The sequence below is a fragment of the Pan paniscus genome, chromosome 2 (assembly GCF_029289425.2).
Source record: "Pan paniscus chromosome 2, NHGRI_mPanPan1-v2.0_pri, whole genome shotgun sequence".
Lineage (NCBI taxonomy): Eukaryota > Metazoa > Chordata > Mammalia > Primates > Hominidae > Pan > Pan paniscus.
The window spans coordinates 30067293-30091744 of NC_085926.1; the positions used below are offsets into that span (position 1 = coordinate 30067293).

General features: G+C 40.5%; 2 long non-coding RNA genes across 2 annotated transcripts in view; both read right to left on the reverse strand.

Moving 5' to 3' along the window:
- LOC134729882 (uncharacterized) overlaps nucleotides 1-24452 on the reverse strand; it is a 204158-nt gene that overhangs the window by 128424 nt on the left and 51282 nt on the right. The window lies entirely within an intron of this gene.
- LOC134729883 (uncharacterized) lies at nucleotides 4421-12465 on the reverse strand. The gene is made up of 3 exons (XR_010111408.1): nucleotides 11686-12465; nucleotides 10900-11040; nucleotides 4421-9700 (listed from the first exon to the last, which is right to left on the reverse strand). It is a non-coding gene; the product is annotated as an uncharacterized LOC134729883 (long non-coding RNA).

Here is a 24452-nt window from a genome sequence, read left to right on the forward strand (position 1 = left end):
GCCTGGAAGCCCCCTACTTCGAATTGTCCCGCCTTTCTGGACCAAACCAATGTATTTCTCAAATGTATTTGATTGATGTCTCATGCCTCCCTAACATGTATAAAACCAAGCTGCGCCCCGACCACCCTGGGCACATGTTCTCAGGACTTCCTGAGGGCTGTGTCACGGGTGATGGTCACTCATATTTGGCTCAGAATAAATCTCTTTAAATATTTTACAGAGTTTGACTCTTTTCTCGTCAACACTCTCAGTTACAATATATGTTTTTGCCTACTCTGAATTTACAAAATTGACACTAGGTTCTTGAAGACTTTCTCTCAAAGAAGATTGGATAGTTAGAAACTGTTAGAATAGATCATTTTTTTCCTCTCACATTCTGGCCCATGTTCTACCATGTTATGAATTAGAAACACACAGGCATCCAGAGAAGTACTAGGCAATCATAGGCTTGCCAAGTTTGAAATTAACCGGTTAGTGTCTCTTTGGTTATACAGAATAATTTTCTGAATGTTAATCTGCAGTCTCTCAACTCTAAATTTCATCAGTATGCAAGACTTTGCATTGAATAAATCCGCAAGTAAAGTTTTAAAGAAGAAATCAGATAGAGCTTATGTATTGTGAAAAGAAAATAAATTTCGGGACCCCCAAATCACTGAGCCAAAGGGAAAAGTCAAGCTAGGAACTGCATCAGGTAAACCTGCCTCCCATTTTATTCCTTAATAAGATAGCTCCAAAAATTAAAAAAAAAAGCTGCATACCTCTCTCACAATTTGCCCACAAGAAAATTCCTTGTGGGCCTCAAAATCTTTACCCTAAAACAGTTCTGTTGAATTTTATACTGACAATATAAATTAATAGCTTATCTTCACAGGGGTGGGACAAAGGACTGACAGAACTAAAAGTAATCCCTCTGCTCACCTGAGGCAAATGCATATCTGGTTCCTTCCTCTGCCCTATTATTTATGTAAAAATGCAGATTCACTGAGCTAGACTAGGGCATAAATACCTATTCCTCTACCCACAGCCCAACATGTAAAATGTGAATTCAGTGAAAGGCTGATCAAAAACCTAAAATAATGCAAACTCTTGTTTCTTATCTACCTATGACCTGGAAGCCCCCACTTTGAGTTGTGCTGCCTTTTTGGACCAAACCAATATACATCTTACACATTGATTGATGTCTCATGTCTCCCTAAAATGTGTAAAACCAAGGTGTGCCCTGAGCACCTTGGGCACATGTGGTAAGCACCTGCTGAGGCAGTGTCATGGGTACATTCTCAACCTTGGCAAAACAGACTTTCTAAATTGATTGAGACCTGTCTTAGATACTTTTGGCTTCACAGTATGTGACCCTATGTTGATTTACATAGAGCTATGTTTATACTCAATGAGTAAGTGCTCACTATAAATCTTTAAAAAGGTCCTAGAAGTGAAGAGCATCAATGAATGTGTTCAAAGTTTTCTTCTTAAAAATGTGCCCTCCTACCCCGTCTCTACTAAAATATAAAAAAATTAGCCACGTATGGTGGCGCATGCTTGTAGTCCGAGCTACTGAGGAGGCTGAGGCAGGGGAATCACTTGAACCCAAGAGGCGGAGGTTGCAGTGAGCCAAGATCACACCACTGCACGCCAGCCTAACGACAGAGCAAGACTCCGTCGCCAAAAAAAAATGTGCCCTCTGTCCACCCTCCCTCCCTCCTCCCCCTCATCCTCCCCCCTCCTCCTCCTTCCCCTCCCCCTCCTCCTTCCCCTCCCCCACCTCCTCCTTCCCCTCCCCCTCCTCCCCCTCCCCCTCTTCCTCCTCCTCCTCGGCACTGCAGCCTAACGACAAAGCAAGACTCTGTCTCAAAAAAAATGTGCCCTCCATCCTCCTCCCCACTCCTGCTCCTTCTCCTCCTCCTCCTCTTCTTCTTCTTTTGAGACAGGATCTCACCTTGTCACTTAGACTGGAGTGCAGTGGCATGATCTTGGCTCACTGCAACCTCAACCACCCAGGCTCAAGTGATCCTCCTACCTCAGCCTCCTGAGTAACTAGGACTACAGGCATACACCACCACATCTGGCTAATTTTTGTATTTTATGTAGAGGCAGGGTTTTACCATGTTGCCCAGGCTGGTCTCAAACTCCTGGGCTCAAGTGAACCACCCACCTTGGCCTCCCACAGTGCTGGGATTACAGGCATGCACCAGTGTGCCTAGCCGAATGTGCCCTTCTTTTAGAGGTTGAAAATGCGTTGACTGATATGCTCACACCTTTCTGCACGTGTCTATTTTCTCAACCCACTTTCTATGAATAGTTCTCAATCTGCTATAATTTCCTTGAGAGTAGAAACATGAAAGTTCAACACAAGGAAGGAAAAACTGAAAATTTCAGTACTAGAGTTAGAGTGATGAAGAAAACTTAAAAGCAACCTAGGAAGTTTCAACTAGCTAACGATGGTGGCTCCAATGTCCCTAATGGGCTGCATTGAATTCCTATTGTCTTCATTAGGCATGTAGTTGCTTCTCCACTGGACCATAAGTAGAGTCAACTCCATGTGGAGTTGAAACAGAAAATTTTCCCTGACCCCTTAACGGACCTCGCAAAAGGGGTGCCTTGCTTACTCAGCCCGTAGCTCTTAACCCCTTGAGGGAGGAGGAGCACACAGGTGAGCAGGTTCAGGAGCTGGGACTAGTACTTCTGGGCACCAGCCGAAGCAGAACTCAGTGCGGCCCCATGGCGGCACCTAGGGGTGTACCTGTGACCCCTGGAGCCCCAGAGGGCATGTATTACAGTGCTCTTTTAGCTTTGCCATCTGCAGAGGGCTTAAGAATTAAATGGCTAAAGCATCTGCACCCGTGGCTCCCAAGCTCTTGTTCAATATCCAGGAGAATCAGGTCGCATGAACGAATTGAAAGGTAGTGAATATGGAGGATTTTTATTGCCAGTGAAAGTGGCTTTCATCAGGAAAGGGAGCTGAAAAGGGGATAGACTGGGAAGGTTGTCTTCCCCTGGAGTCTGGCCACCCCTGGCAAGGCTCTTCTCCAAAGTCCTGCCATCAAGCTGTCCCTCTGAAGTCAAGCTGCTTCTCTCAGATGTCTGGCTACTTCTTTTCTCCTCCCCTCTCCTCTCTGTCTAGAATTTCTCTGCCTCTTGTCCCTATCAGAGTGACTTTCAATGCTGACTTCCTAAGGGGACTTGTACACTTCTCCTATAGAAAGTATTATGTATGCTCTCATGAGAGATCTAGCAGTTAGCAGTTGGCAAATCAGAAGTTTTTAGACTGCGTTTTGTTTCCTTTAATAACAGTTAGATGGAAATTGTGGGAAAACAAAGAGCAGAGGGCAGTCCAAGGCTTTTATTTCTTATTAAATGCAATGAAAAGCAATATCCAGACATTAGTCCTTCTGCCTCTTGCACTTGGTTTCAAGGGGGGCTCATCAATTCTTATGTGGTCCTGAAGCCCAGGGCTGGCACTTTCTACCCAGTCATTAGGATTAAATATGGGACTGTGTCCAAAGCACACTATGGAACGCATTTAGCAATTGCAGCAAAGGGAGGGCCTGTTTCCAGCAGAAATTGTAGAAGCCACAGTGAAGTAGAATTACAACTTCTTTTTCTGTAATTAAAATATTTTTCCCTAATGTATCAAAAAGCTCAAGCAAATAGGAGTTTTATACTTTAAGCAGGATATTTGCTAATATTATGTAACATTTTTCAGGAAAGATATGTCACATATATTTCAGGAAATGGCACAAGGATAGTGGCATAACTCCATTATGAATAAGGAAGAAAAGTCTTAATTCTGTATGTTCCTACGAGGGAAAAAAAAAAAATTCCCTGGACGTCCAAGTTGACTCAAACCCTTCATAAAGAATTTTCTCCTCTTCTCACATCTTCCAGGGAAAAAATTAACAAGACTAGATTGGGTTTTGACTCACATAAATCATTAGGAGGAATCATAGAAAACAATAACTTAACAGATTAATGAAGTACAAATTTCAGATCTATAAAGAATGGTGAAAGTTATCATAATTTTATAATTTCAAAATAGGTTTACTCTTTCTTCTCATATCTAAAATTTCATTAGAAAATATAGATCCATAAAACAGTTATTTGGAAGCTAAAGGAAATCAGTTAAAATTATCATAATTTTGGCAAAGTGGTTTACCCAAAAGCAGAACTCTTTGAGGCTAAATGGTTTCAGGACACTCCAGAATTCATCCTAGTGAGGTAGATGTTTAAGAAATAGTCTACGTAGACAGTAAATAATTGGACTGAATTGCTTCTAATAATAGTTACTTTATAAACACTTCCTGGTTTTTACTTTTCTTCTGTAACAATGTAGCTACTCTTCATCTACCCCTGGCATGTTGGACCCAAACACACAAATAGTAATAAGATGAAGTCTGAAACAACACTTACTTGTGGGCATCTAATTGAATGTAAAATTGAGTAAGGGAGCTGATAAGGTCTGTTCTTTCCAGGATACAAAATATTTTTGAGATGGGGCATATCTAAGGGTTCAAGGACACTAAATATTGGCAGCTGATATAAAACAGCTATTGCCAAATTCAGTGCAAAAGTGTAGTCCTTATTCTTTCACTATGATTCGTGTCTCTTTACATTTGATTTTTTGCCATTTCTGAGTCTAAGAAACTGGGGTGGTAATAGGATATGTTTTTCCCTGCTCACTGGCCCTCACATTTTTGGGGGCCATTAGGAAACCCAGAGTTATGTCAACCTGATGGGCTCAGAATCCAGCTACTTTTTTCCATTATAGAATTCTGTCCCTTCCTGCTGTCTTCCTTCAGCCGACCCTCCACTCTATTCAGAGTCCACAAACTCTCTATCTTTTATGTTTTTAAATGCCAAAGCTCTGTTACTCATCTTTTTCTCAAACAATTTAGTTGGATTGTCACTGATGGAGGCCTCCATCTTTGATATATTACAGCCCTTGTTTATAGAATGTCTTGAGATGGGGTTGTGAGGGCTCATAATCTTTGTAAGTTCCTTTTTTTCTTTTTATTTCTTTTGTTGTGATTATTTAAAAAACCCTTGTAACATGAGATACATGCTCTTAATTTTTAAGTGAATAGTGCAGAATTGTTAACTATAAGCATAATACTGTATAGCAGATCTCTAAACTTTTAATTTGCATGACTGAAATTTTACACCATTGAACAGCAAGTCTCCATTTCCCCCTCTTCAGCTTCTCCTACTTTAATTTATTCATTTTAATAGCTTTTGTAGGATGCAATTAATACACAAAATAACTGCAGATATTTAATGTATATAATTTAATGGGTTTGAACATATGCATACCCCTGTCAAATCATCGCCACAATCAAGTAATAAGCATATCTATCACCTCTAAAATATTTCTCCTGCTTCCACCACCCCTCTTCCTGAGATCAACTCTCTTAACCATTTTTTCGTTCGTTTGTTTTTTGAGACAGAGTCTCTCTCTGTCGCCCCCGCTGGAGTGCCGTGGTGCAATCTCGGCTCACTGCAAGCTCTGCCTCCCGGGTTCATGCCATTCTCCTGCCTCAGCCTCCCGAGTAGCTGGGACTACAGGCACCCGCCACCACGCCCGGCTAATTTTTTGTATTTTTTAGTAGAGAAGGGGTTTCACCGTGTTAGCCAGGATGGTCCCGATTTCCTGACCTCGTGATCCGCCCACCTTCGCCTCCCAAAGTTCTGGGATTACAGGCGTAAGTCACTGCACCCGGCTGTCTCTTAACCATTTTTTAAGTGCACAATGCAGTATTGTTAGCTAGAGCGACTATATTGTAGATCAGGTCTCTAGAACTTACTCATCTTGTATAACAGAAACTATACTCATTGTAAGACAATTCTCCTTTTTTCCCTCCCACAGCCCCTGGAAACCACCATTCTCATTTCTGATTCTGTAAGTTTGACAATTTTAGGTACTGCATATAAATGGAATCATGCAATATTTGTCTTTCTATGTCTGGCTTATTTCACTTAGCATAATGTCCTTAAGGTTTTCCAGTTTGGGGGATGCATCCAAGGGGAGTGTCCTGTGATATGAGGACACAATTACCATCTGTGAAGAGAGGACAGAGGAGGAAAAAGTAGAAAGGAGGCATTTTGGTTTTTTTTCTTTCAAAGGAATCCCGGTGAGTCATTCCAGAGAAATACAGACTGAAGATGACTGGTTACCCTTCTAGAAAGAGGGGAACAAGGCCTCCCTAGTTCCTTTTGCTTCCCAGCAAATACACGAGGTACGTGAGGGAGAGAAGAGGTGTCCACCTTCCTTCCTCAATCCTTATATATCCGATTCCCAGAGACCTTGGTGGGGTACCACCTGTGGGTGCCAATGCAGATTTTCACCCATGTTAACAGGGAGGCCTCAAGGGTGGGAACAATCTGCATTTATCCATGTGCTGCCTCCTCCCTGCTGTTGGCAACCTTTGAGTTCCCTAGACCTTGTCTATACCACGGATACTTGCATGACCTCTATCTATGAAACTGGGGTGGAGGGGGGTGGTGGCTAATCAGCAGGAATTAGCCATGCTCACCCGTGCTGTGCTCCTTTTCTTCCGTTGTTGCCTGCCTCTGTATCCCTTAGATCCAGTTTTCCCTCCTAGGGCTTCAACCCGAAGCCTGGAATTGAGTTTGTGACAAAAAAATGTGCTTCAGGAGAGTTCATGGAGTCCTTAAGTCCCAGGTGGCCCCCCTCATACAAAGGAGAGAAAAGGGAGTCCTGTGAATTGGGGTCCTGGCCTTGCAAGACACTTTCCAAAAGGAAAAAAAAAAAACCTCTCACATAGAAAACTCCCTGTATTCGCAGGTCTGTGTTAACAGAGAAATGGAAAATAAATAACAGAGAAATAAATAACAGAGAAAAGGAAAATAAAACAGCTTATGTGTGGGGCAGACACGGCGCCTGGGGAAAAACCTCTAGCTCTATGCAAATAAATTCCTCAAACAGGGAGAGAAACTCTTAATCGTTGTACTCTCCTTTTGGCTCCGCCAGGGGAAGAAAGACTCTGTGGGCATGTGGTGGGAGGGGACGACAAGTGGGAAACACTGGCCAGCCAGTCTCATGGGGCCCTTGGCCCTGGAGACCCCCCAGGGCCTGGGTGGCTACTGAGGCTTATTCCTGTGCTGTGTGGCCGTTGGGCGCTGCATGCGCATGAGGCAGACATGGCCATGAGCCTCAGCCTGGAGTGGAGGGGAACATACTTAAGAACACAGGGAAATCGCGTTGTTCTAAATTGCATGTCTGTCTGATGGCTGGGCCAAAGACCCTTTCTATCTCGTAATATCTCTGCAGTTTGCAATAAAACTCTCAATATTGTAAAAGAAAAGATAGGTGCTGTAACAGCCCCAAAAGGAAGAAGAAAAATGCCATAGAAAAGACTGGATTGGGATGAGGCCCATATTCTCAATCTCCGAGTGTGACGGGGGTGGATGGCAGCCTCTGCAGCCATGCCCTTCGTTCTTAATTGGCTAACAGAAGCCTGGTGCTACATCTGTTTAGAGAAGTCTGAGGATGAGAAGGCTCAGCAACGAAAGTGAAAGAGATTTTTTGGGGTCCACCTTTTACTCACCTTTCCTCAGGATCCCCATACAGCCACCAAAATGATGCAGAACTTTTGCTCCTTTAGCTCAGCTAGGTCTGGGTTCTTGTCTCATGACCAGGAAAAATTAGGTGCGCGGACCCCAGAGAGTGAGTGGAGTAGAATTTATTATGCAAAAGGAATGCTGTCAGCAAAGAGAGGGGTCCTGAAAGCCAGTTACCCCCTTCACAGTTGAATATCCGGGCTTAAGGTGTGAATTCCTGGTGGCTCCACCCAACCCTTCCAATGTGCCTGCCGGCCCATACACTGAGACGCTCCATATTGATTTATTTCCCTTACTGTGTATGAATTAAGGAACGGAATTTTCCACTGTGGGCATGTTTAGGCAAGTCCCCTGTGCAAGTTCCCTTATACACAAAATGTCTGGTTTAAACATTTGTGGGGTGGGGGGACTCTGCCCTTAGTGTCTGCCTAAACCAAGCTGGCTCTTTTCAATATGACATCTCATCATGGTTTTGATTTGCATTTTCCCATGAGTAGTGATGTTGAGCATCTTTTAATACACTGCTGGCCATTTGTATGCACTCTTTGGAGAAATGTCTATTCACATAAATTCGTTTTTTCTTTTATCTAAACCTTAGGCAGAAAAGCCTTTCCTAGAAAATGTCCTGGGCCATTATCTTCAAGGGGCTTCAGAACTTCTAAGAAGTGTAGGTATCATTTTGCAAGGGAAAATGTATATGCCTTAACGTGGGTGATTTTTGTGACACCTTTCTCAATGAAGAAAAGGTGTCTTTTTCTCCAAACTAATTTACTAATTAACCTATCAGTCACTATTTACACATGAAACAGAATTCACTCCAGATTGTTCAAATGAAAAACATTAATAAAAGGACTACTATAAAAAGTTTGTGCCGAGATTTAAAAATAGAAATTAAAAAGGCAATGATGAGACTAGCCACAGTAGAAAGGTGTTATCACCATGAGGGTTGAAGAAATAAAGGCAGAAGACAGTAATATCAGAGCAAGAGCTGGAGCCATGGAGAAAATGTCTAGTGGGCTGCAGTCATGAAGGGATGCAGCTGCTATCAGAGGCACTTTAAAAAGTGAGGGACAAACACCCAAACCACTTCCTTTTGCCATCCTGTCTCCTGCCACTGTCTCTCATTGATGAAATTCAAACTGATGCCAGCTATCGAGGGGGTCTGTTAATTGCATCAATCTAGTGTGCAAAGCAAGACAGAGAAGAATAGAAAATTACCCTAGGTAGTCAACAGGCTACAGCTAGAAAAGAACCAGCACAACTAGATAACTCAACAACAACAAAATTTAACAGTGTCAGGATATTCTGCTATAGTTCTTTCCTGTCTGGTGTAAAGTTAATTGTTTTTTGCTTTGGTTTTTAAATTTTAATGTATTTAAGTCAACAAAGTCAATCAATTATATATTTGATAAGTACTTTTTATATGCAAAGCTCAGTACTAAGTATTAAAAGATAGTGTTTCTAGTGTTACGTGACTATAAGGGAAGAATATATAATTTTTCCAAAATGTTGACTATTTTATGTTCCTTGAAATGATAACAAGTTCTATGGAAGTTCAAATAACAGTAAAAATTGCATCAGCTTGATAGGGATTAAAATAATTTTAATGGATAACTAGGAGTTTGAAAATACTTTGATCTGTGGGCAAGGTTCTGACAACAGGATATGGATTAACAGGAAGAGCATCCCCACTGGAGGTCAAAGCAAGGCAGAAGTATGTAAGATACGTTTGAGAAATAGTAAACAATCTCTAGTAGAGATAGAAAAATGAGCAGGAGATAGGCTTGGGAGGCAAGTTCTGATTAGATCATGGAAAGTAAAGAAATGTAATCTGTTTTCATTTGAGGAGTCTTCAGTTTACACCGTGCTACAAAAAAAAAAAAAAAAAAAAAAAATTCAGGCACATCACAATCTATACCAATTTCAGGAAGCAAGAGTCATGAGCGGAAATAGAGAAGGCAGAATTTGGCTAATGGAAAGAAACATTTTTCTAACTGGCCCTCCAAATGCAATAAATGCCTTGAAAATAGTAAATATGCCAACCATAAATAAAAAGTGATGCAGAGATCCTTTCTTACCTCCAAAAATTGAAGAGATGACCTTTAGCATTCCTTCCAACTTTGAAATTCTGTGTCACAGAACAAGATACCAATTATGGTAAGAAAATTTTAGTTTCCAAACACTGCATGTTCTCACTCATAGGTGGGAATTGAACAATGAGAACACTTGGACACAGGGCAGGGAACATCACACACCGGGGCCTGTCGTGGGATCGGGGGGAGGGCGGAGGGATAGTGTTAGGAGAAATATCTAATGTAAATGACAAGTTAATGGGTGCAGCAAACCAACATGGCACATGTATACATATGTAACAAACCTGCATGTTGTGCACATGTACCCTAGAACTTAGTATAATAAAAAAAAAAGAAACTTTTAGTTTCTAAATGCTTTTACAGCTCTTATGAAGGAATAATAAATCAAAGGAAAGAGGCATGAAGCAATGTTTTCTTCCTTCCTTCCTCCTTTCCTCCCTTCCTCTGTTTCTCCCTTCCTCCAGTCTTCATGTAACTGCCCCATGAGTTCACCTTGCCTGATGCCTAGACACAGCCAATTTATCCAGACAGGGGAATTGCAGTAGAGAAAGAGTTTAATTTACTCAGAGCTGGCTGTATGGGAGACCAGACTTTTATTATTATTCAAATCTAAAATTGGGGGATTGGGTTTTTTAAGGACAATTTGGTGGCTAGGGGCCAGTGAGTCAGATGTGCTGATTGGTTGGGTTGAAGGTGCAATTATAGAGAGTACAAGCTGTCCTCTTGCACTGAGTCAGTTCCTGGGTGGGGTCCACGAGACCAAATGAGCCAGTTTATCAATCTGGATGGTGCCAGCTGATCCATCAAGTGCAGGGTCTGCAAAATATCCCTAACACTGATCTTAGGTTTTATAGTAGTGATGTTATCCCCAGGAGCAATTTGGGGAGGGTCAAAATCTTGTAGCCTTCAGCTGCATGACTACTAAACCATAATTTCTAATCTTGTGTTTAGTTTGTTAGTCCTAAAAAGGCAGTGTATTCCCCAGGCAGGAAGCAGGTTTGTTTTGGGAAAGGGCTGTTATCATCTTTGTTTCAAAGTTAAACTATAATCAAAGTTCCTCCTAAAGTTAGTTCAGCCCAGGAATGAACAAAGACAACTTGGAGGTTAGAAGCAAGATGGAGTTGGTTAGGTCAGATCTCTTTGACTCTAATAATTTTCTCAGTTGTAATTTTTGCAAAGGCGGTTTCACATCAAGTGGGGGCTGGAAGACACTCATTCAAGCTGGTTCACTCACATGGCTTTCAAGTTGGTCTGGTTATTGGCTGGATGCTCAGTTGAGCTCTGGACTGGGTGACTTTGTTTTCTCCATATAAGCCTCTACATGGGTTGCCTGAGCTTCCTCACAACATGGTAGCTGAATTACAAGAGGAAATACCTTAAAGGAACCAAGAAGAAGTACATGATATTTTTATGAGCTACCCTTAGCAGTCACATAGTGTACTCTATTTGAAACTGCCTTTGCAAACTTTGCAAAAATTCTATCAGTGAAAAAAATTATGACAGTGAAAGAGATCTGAGTTAACGCACACTCCATCTTGCTGCTTCCTTAATTATTCCTGAGATATTGGGTCAACCTAACTTTGGAAGATATTTAGGCTATAGTTTAAATGATAATAGGCCTTGCCCAAAACTGAATTGCTTTTATAAAGCTAATGGGAGGCCATTAGGCTGGGGGGAGGAGAGGATCCTTAGTCCTGCTAAAGTGCATACATAAATGATCGTCAGCAATTAGTCTGGAGGTTATAAGATATGCAAATTCCCCAATTACTCCTTCAAATAATACCACTATTGTAGATTGGCCTTTTGAGATCTCTTTTTGAGTTTTCTGCATGTCTAACCCCCATGGCTCCACCTGGAACTGCCAACCCCACTCCTTTGGCCCCACCCAGAAGCAATTTAGCCCAGGGAGGCAGCTTCGACCCCTTATGATTTCATCTCCACCCCAACCAATCACCATCAAGCACCTGTTACCTGGCTACTCCCACCCCTTCCCCCAAACTGCCTTTGAAAAATCCCTAACCTGGGAGGTTTGGAGGAGATGATGTGAGGGCTAATTCTGTCTTCCATGTAGCCTGATCGGCCTTGTGTCTGTTAAACACTTTGTCTGCTACAGTGCTGTGGTCTTTCTTCATGCAGCCAGCGGGAAGAACCCCTCCAATGGTTACATATTGATGAAGACTGTTACAAACATTCATCCACAGAGCCCGCCACTAGATGGAAAGAATATCAAGGTCACATCGTAAAACGGTGTGTAATATTGGTGTGGACATCTTCAGAAAATACAAGCTGCTACTGGAGAATATTAAACTTTGATTACAAATGTTTAAGTGTCTTTATTTTATTTGCTCCAAAGGGAAGTATCAGCCCACCTAATTTCTGTAACTTTTACTCCAGCATTTCATCAGTTGCTTGCTGTAGGGATGAACTCTTTTCATTTACTTGACAACATATGGTTCTCCTTGTGATAACATTTTGCTAAATATTAATGCTATTTTTGTGCATTTGTTTTATTCCTTGTATATGTTCCTTTCCTTATCCCTCTTTGTTCTTCCCTCGTACTTTAAAAAGAAAAAAAAAAAAGATAAACTATCAAGTTTCTAAGTATGTGAAGAAAGGCAGTTCTTTAAGTGATATATTTTTTAAATTATTTTAACTGGAAATATTTCACCCTCTTTACTCCTTTCTTATGCTTTTAAGGAATAGCATGATAATAGTTAACATCTACCTAACACTATGCTAGACCTCAAAAAGCACTAAAGAAGAATTCAGCTGTAAAGACCCTTGATGGCTGCGAGTTTGCTGTATTCCAAATTCTCAGCACCCATCAAAAAGTCTGACTCACAGGAGTTACTGCATAAACATCTGCCTAGTAAATGAATGAATTCATATGAAATGAATAAAGGCATGACTTCTGTTCACTATGAGGTAATGAACAGTTTAGAGGGAGGTCAATAATTTATAATGTGACAAGGAAAGAAAGGTGTGTTATATATGGTAGACTGAGATGTCTCTAAAATCAAAGGGTATTGAGCAAGTGAGATGGAGATAAAGGAAAGAGAAATAATGAGAAATAATCATCAATAACTTCATAACTCAGATGGTAGTGGTAGGGTCTGTGGCAATTGTTGAGGGGAAGAGTGGGTGGAGTATAGATAGCAGGGTGCTGAATCACAAGTTAAAGGGCAGTGCAATTATTCACAACCTGAAAGAGGATGCAGTAGTGACTGGGAGTGCAGGCTTCAGAGTCACAGACACAGATTCAAGTTCCAGCACTACTAGTTATGTAATGTTGAATTAATCTCTCTGGGCCTCAGTTTTCCTGCCTAAATGGGATAAAAACCTTTCCGATGGGAAGCAAATTAGGCATGGACACACACATACCATTAATACCTTTCCCTTGTATCAGAGCACAAATCCCTCATATCTCATTGTACCAAAGTATGCTGGTATAGACAGGCTGGCACCAGATTTGACACTTTTTAGTGAGTATTCCACTGCAGTGACTCTGCCTCTACAATGCACCATAAAGCAACAAGTAAAGGAAACGGAAGATTTAGGTCAATGTGTAGCATGCAGCCTCTGGGTCAGGGGTGATGTCCTTGCTAGAAAGGAGGGATTCACAGAGTGCAAAGAAGTACAAAAGAATAATTCAGCTGTAAAGCCCTTTGATGGCTTGGAGTTTCTTGTATTCAAAATTCCCAGCACCCATCAGAAAGTCTGACTCACAGGAGTTACTCAATAAATGTCTGTGATACGAGCTCCTTGATAAGCTGCTGAAAGGAGGTAGAAAACAAAAATCCAAAGTTCCCCAAAGTCACCTCTACTCAACCTACTTTGTAAGACTGCTGTAATAATTATTGTAAAATGCCTAGCAAGGCAGTAAATGTTAACTATTATTGTATTATCATTGGGTTTCTCCAAGTCTCTAAGTTGATGACATTCATAGAAGAAATATGCTATATAAGCAAGTGATATAGAATATTGCTATTGTTGGGGTGATATTAGCTACTAATTGCTAAAAAAACAACAGCCATTTATCCTCATGGATCCGTGGATTGTCTGGAGATCAGCTGAAGGTGGGCAGACCTAAGCTGGGCTTGGCTGGATTTGGCTCAGCTCTGTACTATATGTTTCTAATCCTCTTTGTAGGAGCAAGAGGCAACAAGAAACAAGCAGAAACACACAAAAATCCTTGAGTCCTAGGTTCAAAACTTGCACACTGACGCTTCCACTAATTATCCTACTAGTTCAAGCCAAAGCCCAGAGGAGGAAAAATGTGCCTCACTTCTTTAAGGGGAAGCACTGTAAAGCCACAAAGGGAAAATAAGTGAGGCCATTAATGCAATCTACAAAAATGATAGACTTGCACAATTGTTTGTCAGCAACAGAGGAGACTGTGTTATACAGCTTTTAAAAAGATGAGACGGCATGGCCCCCAAATGCTCTCCAAGCCTGAACTGGGTTGACTAGTGTTCCCACCAGATTTCATGTCTACTTGAAACCTGTCAATGTGCTCTTATTTGGAAATAGGTTCTTGCAGATGTAATCAAGTTATGAAGTCATACTGGATTAGGATGGCCCCTAATCCAATAACTGGTGTCCTTATAAAGAAGAAAATTAAAACCCAGAGATAGAGAAGATAAAACTATGTGAAGACACAGAAGACACAGAGAAGTGTTTCATGAGAAGACAGAAGCAGAGATTGGAGTGATATGTCTACAAGCCAAGGAACACCAGGAGTTTTTATCACCTATCAGTAGCTAGGAGAAAAACCTGGAGCAGATTCTCCCTTATAATCTCCAGAAAGAACCAACCCTGCCAACATCTATATTTCATTTTGAACTTCTGGCTTCCAGAACCGTGAGGGAATAAGTTTCTGTTGTTTAAAACCACCCAGTTTTTGGTAATTTGTTGCCACAGTCTTTCTGATCCTTATGTACACTTCCAGAACTTTTTCATGGTACCAAAAAGAGGTAGTGTCCACATTCCCTTCTCTCAAAATTGGGTAGGAATTTGTCACTGTCTCAGTTGATAGGGATCTAACACACTGGTTATAGCTGGCCAAGTGGTAAAAACCTTGTTAGTCTTAACACCTCCCTACCTCTATGTTAGTCTAGGCTACAACTTTCTGCAGAGGGTTTTGGAACTCCAATAATGATCTCAGCATGTTTTATAAGTAGATTAACCTTCAGCCCTGTTTTTATTTGATGTAATATATTTAGGTGGAGAGAACACGGGAGTCAAATTTAGAAATCTTAGTCATCTTACTTTTTATTCTCCACATCTAATCATTCACCAAGATTGATCATTTTTTTCAATGAATTACACTTAAATTGGCCACCACTATTACTGCCTTACTCTAGGTCCTCATTTCTAATAAATGATGCTCACTGGTTCAATGCTGCCACTGGTGACTTTTAAACAATTCAGATCTGGTCATACAACCATAACTGCTTAAAAAGAAGGATTTGAGAATTCCAACTAAAGTCTTGAGCATGTCAAATGAAATCCTTCATGGTTGGACCCATGTGGACATTATCATTGCACCAGTTGCCAGCCCTTGCATACATCCTCCTCCGTCTGTCTGCCTTCGCACATGCTATACTCACTGACATTCTCCCACCTATCCCTGGCTAACTAGTATCATCCTAGGACTCAATTTATGCAACACTTCCTGGGGGAATCACTTCCTTAATTCTACTAGATTTGATTCAGCATTCTTCAGATCTCTCTTTGTTTTAGCATTCTCCCCCACATTGTATTGAAGTTATTTTTTACTTTTTAATTGTACTCATCAGCTGCACTCACTGAAGGCCCATTGTGTCTTCTATGTTTTGATCTCTACCATTACTATGAAGCAGTCATACTGACATGGACAGCAGCTGTTTAATTAATTATTTCTCCATCCATAAAATAATCTCCCTTGTCCATGGGATAATATATTTAAAGATGCTCACATTTCCAGTTTAATTGTGTCTTGTATTCATGGTTTTTGTTGTTGTTGTTATTGTTATTGATTTTGACAGATTTATCAAAAGTTAGTAAAATACTTTTTCTCATTGCTAGAACTTTTTTTAAGTGTAAGATTGAATTGGATAAATAATCTCTTTCTGTAGAAATACTATAAAATATAATTCTGACTTTGAAAGTTTTGCTAAAGAAAGTGTCTATTATCAGGATAGCATAAATATTACATTTTCACTTTATAGTTATGTATTTTTATTTTTAAATCATGGTTTTTAACTTTAGACCTCTTATTCCTCTGCTGGATGTATTAGCCCATTTTCATGCTGCTGATAAAGATATACTCGAGATTGGGAAGGAAAAGAGGTTTAATGGACTTACAGTTCTACATGGCTGGGGAGGCCTCACAATCATGGTGGAAGGCAAGGAGGAGCAAGTCACATCTTATGCGGATGGCAGCAGGCAAAGAGAGAGAGCTTGAGTAGGGAAACTCCTGTTTTTAAAACCATCAGATCTCATGAGACTCATTCACTATCATGAGAATAGCGCAGGAAAGACCTGCCCCCATAATTCAATTGCCTCTCACTGGGTTCCTCCAAAGACGTGTGGGAATTGTTGGAGTTACAATTCAAGATGAGATTTGGGTGGGGACACAGCCAACCTATATCACTGGATTATGAGATATTTCGCATTAAAAAAAAGTTCTAAACATCTTTGGATGCTCTCTCTCTCTCTCTTTTCCTTATGCCACCACACTATTTTTGTTAAAATATTTTTTTGTGCAACATTTATTCAAATTTTTAAAAAATGGATATCTTCTCTTTAAAAAATGTTTCTGCAACACTTCTAATCCTATCTGTCCTTCCAGAACTTTTTTACTCTACTTTTTCACTTCCCTTGAAATTGGATGGGGGCTTTGTTACTGCCCCTGTGAATAGAATGAGGCAGAAGTGATGATGTATAATTCTGAGGCTACGCTATAAAGTGTGATCCAGTTTCCATTTGTCTCTTTCTCTTGGGATGGGACTTAACAGCCATCATATTGTGAGGAAGGCCAGGCCGCATGGGGCTGCCAATTTAGAGAACTGAAACTTCATCCCTCAGCTCTGCTGAGTTTCCAGCTCACAGCCAGCAACAATTTGTCATTTATATTAGAAATAAATTCCCCAACTTCTAGTTAAGAGATCCCAGCTAATGCCACATAAAATAGAAATGAGCCTTCTCCACCCAGACCTACCCAAGTTACAGTTTTGTGAGCAAAATACATTATTGTTATTGTCTCTAGTTATTCAGTTTTAGGGTGGTTTGTAACAAACAAAAGTTGTTACAAATCTACCTAATAAGCAGTCTTTAGGACCAGTTTGGTCAATATGAGACAAACATCAAATAACAATAGTATCTGAAAGCTTGAGGAAGATCTGTGTCCAGATAATATCTTCAAAGGCTCATGCTAGGCAAACATTAAAAAAAAAATGAGTTTTTTTTCACATAAATGTGCAGATAATTTTTTTTTATATAGACTTGAAGAGTCTAGACTTTCTAAACGCAAAATTAAGAAGACATATAAACTAATTTATCTTCGGCTATATCCATATCTGCACACAGCCCAGGAGATGAACTTCCAATTCAAAAACTCTCACTAGTCTCAGAGTTAGCTGGGTTATTATAATGGGAATTATTTGACCATCTGAGAATACCTTACTGATACTAGACACTGACTTTTGTTGGATCCTTTAATCAGGGGTCAGCAAATTATGGCTTGCAGGCCATATTTGGTCCACTGCCTATTTTAGTAAATACAGATGTATTGAAACACAGCCACACCTATTAATTTACTTATTGTCTTTAAGTACTTTCACACTGAAACGACAATGTTGCATCATCATGTCTGAGATTGTATGGCCTACAAAATTAAAAATATTCACTATCTGACCCTTTACAAAGTTTGCAGACTCCTGTCTTAGATGAATAATTTTGGGGCTTTATAGGAAGCCTGTCAGCTACATTTGCCTGGGGAGAACTCATTTCCATCATATCCAAAATTTCTGCCTCAGAGAAGCACACACAGTTCTGGAGAACCTGTCCGTGAGTAGTTTCTTGTTGAAGGATGAAGATGAAGGTCAGAGGAAACCAGGGAAGGCTGCACACACAAGCCTGGGTGTCAGGGAGATCTGATTTAGTGGGCAAATTAGGAAATAATTCACGTTGGGGTGATCAGACCCAACACCAAGCCGTGGGAGTGACGAGGTCCAGCGGAGTCAAAAGAATGAGAAAAAGACAGTTTGAGAGAGAAAAGTGGGTCCAGGGGGCCATCATGAGTGTATGGAGGCTGCGAAGGCCCCGAGCTCTGGGAGCCCACACCATTTATTGGTAATCCAACAAAGAAACAGGTGGTGAGAAAGTGGGGGTCCAAAGGTAGCATTGTATTAGGCACATGATTTACTGCTGTGACTGTTTAGTATTTGCTCTGCTACTTGAGATAATGGGCAGCAGGTTACTTTAACTCAAGATATAATCGATCCTGGGAGAGCAAGAAGCAAGGAGCCAGCAAGTCTAGGCACATTCCAGAGGCCACAAGCCCTGGATTCTATCCAAGCCATGAGGGGTTTTATGCCCTGGGCTTTGATTATGGTGCATCAGGGTAGCCTTCCACCCTTTAGCACAGAGCTTGGTGTTCCAAAGGCCGCAAGGGGTTTTAGACCCTGGATCCTGGACATGTTCCAAGACTCTTTTATATTGTCAGACAGGCAAGCCTTGCCTCAGCTCCTCTCCCAACACTCAGCTTTTCTCCCAACAAATTCACATATCTCAGAATGTTTATTAGAAATCTGTTGGTTGCAAGAGGTTTAAGCACCTAGAAATATCCCTGATTTCAAGTGCAGCTGGAACCAGAGGCTCAAATAATGTCACAAACACACTGTTTCTCTCCTGTAACTCCTTTTTGCTGAGATGAATTTTTTCTCAGAATTCCCCCAGTGAGCAATTCTAAACTCACATTGTCCTGACATTACCAATCCCGTGAGAAAAGATAATCTCCTAGATATTTTCACTAATCATCCTGGGACTGTATCCATTAGTCCAGCTTGAGTCACATGCTTATCACTGAGCAATCATTCTGGCCAGGATAATAAAGTCCTTTGATTGGCTGATCTTAGCCATGTGTAGCCTTCAAACTTAATCAAAGTAGTGAACAATGAAGAAGAGGCCCTTCACTAAAATGCTGGACAAATATTTTCTTTTTTTATATCTTCTGCACATCTGCCTGTGGTACCAACTTAGGGTTGCCAAATGAATACAGGATGCCTAGTTAAAATTGAGCTTCAGAAAAACAATAAATAAAAACACATTTTAAAAATAAATGAATCCCAAATACTACATTGGACACAAATATACTAAAATATTGATCATTTATCAGAAATTTAAATTTAACTGATTATCTTATATTTTTATTTGCTAAATCTGGCAATCCAAAACCAGGTGAAAGTTTTTTTCTTTGATCCTTTCCTAATTTGGCACTGTTCTACATAAAACTCACAAGATTATTTTGAGGATCAATACAGGTAATAGTGGCAAAAGCATCTGATAAATTACAAAGTGCTATAGAAAGGCAAGAAATTATTTTGGTGGGGTGGAGGGGCTGGATTCCTAAAGTTTTATTTCAATCTTGGTTCCATCTTGAGACAGTTCTGTCCAGTACCATGATCACACAATTCTAAACTGGAAGGCACTTACTCTCCCTAATAATTAAGGGAATAAATATAATTGAGCTTGCTTATATATGATTAAAACTAATCATAACTGAGGCCAGGTGCAGTAGCTCACACCTGTCATCCCAGCACTTTGGGAGGACAAGGCAAGCAGATCACTTAAGGCCAGGAGTTTGAGACCAGACTGGCCCACATGGTGAAATCCAGTCTCTACTATAAATACAAAAAAATTAGACGGGCATGGTAGCACATGCCTGTAATCCCAGCTACTTGGAAGACGGAGGCAGGAAAATCATTTGTACCCGGGGGGTAGAGGTTGCAGTGAACCGAGATCATGCCACTGCCCTTTAGCCTGGGCAATGCAGTGAAACTGTCTCAAAACAAAAAACAAACAACAATAAAAACAAGAAGACCTTAAAATAATCATAACTGAAATTATTTTTCCTTAGAGCCATAAAGACAATAAATATTTCTCAAAAAAATACACTTTTTTTTTCCGGGATCCCAGGGAGAGCCAAGTTCATTGTTGATTGTCTACAACGGATAGTGAATCTTTCTTTTTTTAATTTTTAATTTTAAATTTTGTGGTTACATAGTAGGTGTATAAATTTATGAGGTACATGAGATATTTTGATACAGGCATGCAATGTATAATAATTATATCATGAAAAATGAGGTATCCATTCCCTCAAGCATTTATCCTTTGTGTTACAAACAATTCAATTATATTGTTTCTGTTATTTCAAAATGTGCAATTAAATTATTATTGACTATAGTCACTCTGTTGTGCTATAAAATAGCAGGTCTTGTTCATTCTTTCTATTTTTTTTCTGCCCATTCACTATCCCCATTTCCTGTCAACTGCCACTACCCTTCCCAGCTTTTGGTAACTACCCTTTTACTATCTCCATGTGTTCAATTGTTTTGATTTTTAGATCCCGCAAATAAGTGAGAACATGAGATGTTTGTCTTTCTGTGCCTGGTTTATTTCACTAAACATAATGACCTCCAGTTTCTTCCATGTTGTTGCAAATGACAGAATCTCATTCTTTTTTATGGCTGAATAGTACTCCATTATGTAGAAGTATCACATTTCCTTTATCCATTCATCTATTGATGGACACTTATGTTGCTTCCAAATTTTGGCTATTGTGAACAGTGCTGTAACAAACACAGGGGTACAGATATCTCTTCCATATACTGATTTCCTTTCTTTGGGGTATGTACTCAGCAGTAGCATTGCTGGATCATATGGTAGCTCTATTTTTAGTTTTTTGAGGAACCTCCAAACTGTCCTCCATAGTGATTGTACTAATTTACATTCCCACCAGCAGTGTACGAGGGTTCCCTTTTCTCCACTTTCTCTCTAGCATTTGATATTGCCTGTTTTTTAGATATAAGCCATTTTAACTGGGTGTGATGATATCTAATTGCATTTTTGATTGCATTTCTCTGATGATCAATGATGTCGATATGGTTTGGCTCTGTCCCCACCCAAGTCTCATCTTGAACTGTAACTCCCACAATTTCCATGTGTCATGGGAGGGATCCAGTGGAAGGTAATTGAATCATGGGGACAGGTGTTTCTTGTGCTATTCTTGTGATGGTGAATAAGTCTCACGAGTTCTGATGGTTTTAAAAAGAGGAGTTACCCTGCACAAGCTCTCATTTTTTGCCTGCCACTAGCCATGTAAAATGTGACTTGCTCCTCCTCGCCTTCCATCATGATTGTGAAGCTTCCATAGCCACACAGAACTGTAAGTCCAATTAAACCTCCTTCTTTTGTAAATTGCTCAGTCTTGGGTATGTCTTTATCAGCACTGTGAAAACGAACTAATACACATGTTGAGCATCTTTTCACATGCCTGTTTGCATTTGTATGTTTTCCTTCAGGAAATGCCTATTCACATCTCTTGACCATTTTACAATCAGATTATTGGATTGCTTTTCTTATAGAGTTGTTTGAGCTTATTATAAATCGTGGTTATTAATCCCTTGTCAGATGGGTAGTACCCAAGTATTTTCTCCCATTCTGTGGATCTCTCTTCACTTTTAATTATTTCCTTTGTGGTGCAGAAGCTTTATAACTTGATGTGATCTCATTTGTTCATTTTGCCTTGGTTGCCTGTGTTTGTGGAGTATTACTCAAGACATTTTTGCCCAGATCAATGTCCTGGAGAGTTTCCCCAATGTTTTCTTGTAGTTGTTTCATAGATTGAGGTCTTAGATTTAAGTTTTTAACTCATTCTAATTTGATTTTTATATATGGTAAGAGACAGAGGTTTAGTTTTATTCTTCTGCATATGGATATTCTTTTTTCCCAGAACCACTTATTGAAGAGACTGTCTTTACCCCAGTGTATGTTCTTGGCACATTTATTGAAAATAAGTTCACTGTAGGTGTGTGCTGATAGTGAATCTTAAACTATCTCATAATATTTCCAAGATAAATGACTGATAATTCTGGTTTGGAGTTTTAAAAGTCGACGTATGTCCCTACTGCCAAGTTTTAATTACTTCCTGTAGGGGATCCCTCTCTGGTTCCTGAAATTATTCAGAAGAGAGACATCTGCTGAATGGAAATGCGACTTCCAGCCACAAAGATTTTTTTTTCTCTCTTTTAATTTTTTTTCCTCCAACCAATGAAGAATAAGATCTATTTTTTCCTAGGGGGAAAAATGGCAAATGTTTTGCCACTTACATATCTTCACTTCCCAAAGGACTTCTTCTTGTTATTCTCTTATTAAAATGGAGGTTGTTATCTGCATACAATGGCTAAGGTTAATTAAATAAAACCTCAGGGCCAGATTTTACTGGGAAGCTGAGAAAATAGTATCTTTTACAACCTGGTTCTATTAAAGAAAAGTGATAGATTATTGCAAAAGAATAGCAAATTAAAGTGGAAAAACACTACTTGCACTCAACGTTGTATACAGACATGCACAGGCAATTAGGAAACAAGAAACACTACATAATGTACTAATTATTTCAAAAATATAATCACTTCAGGAAAGGTGGGCATGGGACAGGGTTGTAAAACTAGAATTCACAGAGCATCCAGAGGAGGGAACTATAAGTACTGGAGACGGCTTTGACTTCTTTGCGTTGAGTGACTGTGGGCAAATCATTTAAAAACCTGTGCCTCAGGCCCATTATTAAATGGAGATAGTATAATGGCTATTTACAAGGTTATTGCAAGAATAAGAGATAGGCAGCTTTTGGTGCTCCTTGAAAACTGCCTAGCATGTAGTAGATCTGAGCTCTGGTTAGTTTATAGCTCTCCATTTCTGTTTACTTTGGATTTCCTCTCTGTCAGAGACTTTCTTCAAACGGCTAGTTGTCATTAATACCTAAGTTCCAGGCACTAAAAAGCACTGTGTGCAGAGATGGGCTGCAAGACAAGGTGATTGCTCATGGATCAGCTCTTGGCTGAAAGACATTCAAAGGTCAGTGTCTGAAGATCTTTGCTCAGGGGGCTTTCTGTTTTTCTGGAGAAAATACATCCAGCTCTTGCCTTGGTGGAGATGGGATGTAGTGTGTACTTATCAGCTAGTAATATTGATACAGACAGGAGGCAGGGAAATACTGGGTAGAAGAGGGCAGGGTCCCTGGCGAGGGCTCCACCATCAAACCTGGACCTGTGTCCCTAACTTGAGAACTTCACATCCCTGTTTTTCCGACTGAATGTTGCCTTTTCAGAAACCAGCCTGGCCTGCCCCACCCTGTAACCATAAAAACCCAAGCTCCACTGGCAGAGGAGCAGAGTGGCATGGCGGAGAAGGACAGAAGAGAGAAATGACTGCATGTCAAGAGGAGAAGCAGCTGGACATCAAAGACTATGGTCAGAGAGGAGTTCGGCCAGGGACGGTTGGAGAGGAGTTTGGCTGGGGGAGGGCCAAACTCCAGGAGAAGACTGCCTTCTCAATCCATCCCCTTTGCAGTTCCCCATCCCACTGAGAGCCACTTCCACTGCTCAGTAAAATCTCCATATTCACCATCCTTCAAGTCTGTATAACATCATTCCTCTTGGGCACCGGACAAGGACCCAGGTGCAGGTGCAAGAGGCTATCACACTGACTCTCCACTGAGCAGTTTAAGAGTTAAGCCATCTGCAAATGGCAAAGCTAAAAGAGCATGCTGTAACACACACCTTCTGAGGCTCCAGAAGTTGTAGGCAACCCCTAGACACTGCCGTGGGCTGGTATGGGGTTCATTCCTGCTGGAGTCCAAAGCCATTCACCCCGGCTCCTGCATCCACTCACTTGCATGCTCTGCTCCTGCAAGGGGTTTGAGTGCTGCTGGCTGAGTAAGCGAGCTACCCCTTCATAATTCCCACTAAGGGGTCAAGGGAACTATCCTGTCTCAATATGGGCTCAGGCCTCTTAATATTCATGTTTTTCATCCTATGTTTCACATCCATCCTCTGCTCTTCCGTGTTCCCAAATCCATAGCATCTCTAGCCTAACTTCTCTGGAGGATAAACTTGAAGTCTCCTTTGTGGGAGGAGAAGGGTAATAACCTGACTAACTGGGGTCAAGAAGGTGTAAAAATAATTAATATAAAGTCTTAATCAATGATTTGGTCCATTTTGGATTTATGCATCCAACCAGCTTGCTTCCACAGGTGTCTGTAAATTCTTTGACACTCCTCCCATCAAGACATAGCAGTCTAATTTTTATCCTGTTTAATATGAGCTGATATTATTGTCATTTGTCTAATAAATATAAAATGGAGAAAATGGCACTCAGTGACTTCAGAGGCTAGGTTATAAAAGGTGCCTAAAGTTCTGCCTGTCTAACTTTCTGTCTGAGACATACACATTTGGAGCACGGAGGCATCCTGTAAGAAGTCTGGCAACCGTGAAGCCACCATGCTCAAGAGTAGAGATCTCATAGAGATAGAGAGAGAGATGCCAGAGAAGACCAAGCTATTCTATTCTGGTCTCCATCTGTTTAAGACTTTCCAGATCAGTTACCAGATATGTAAGTGAAGAAGCCTTCAAGATAACTCCAGTGTCAGTCATTGTGATGGATCCTAACACAAAAGACCCTCAGTAAGAACCCCTTGTCTGAGCTCAATCAAACTCCAGAATCATGAGAAATGACACTGACAAGTAA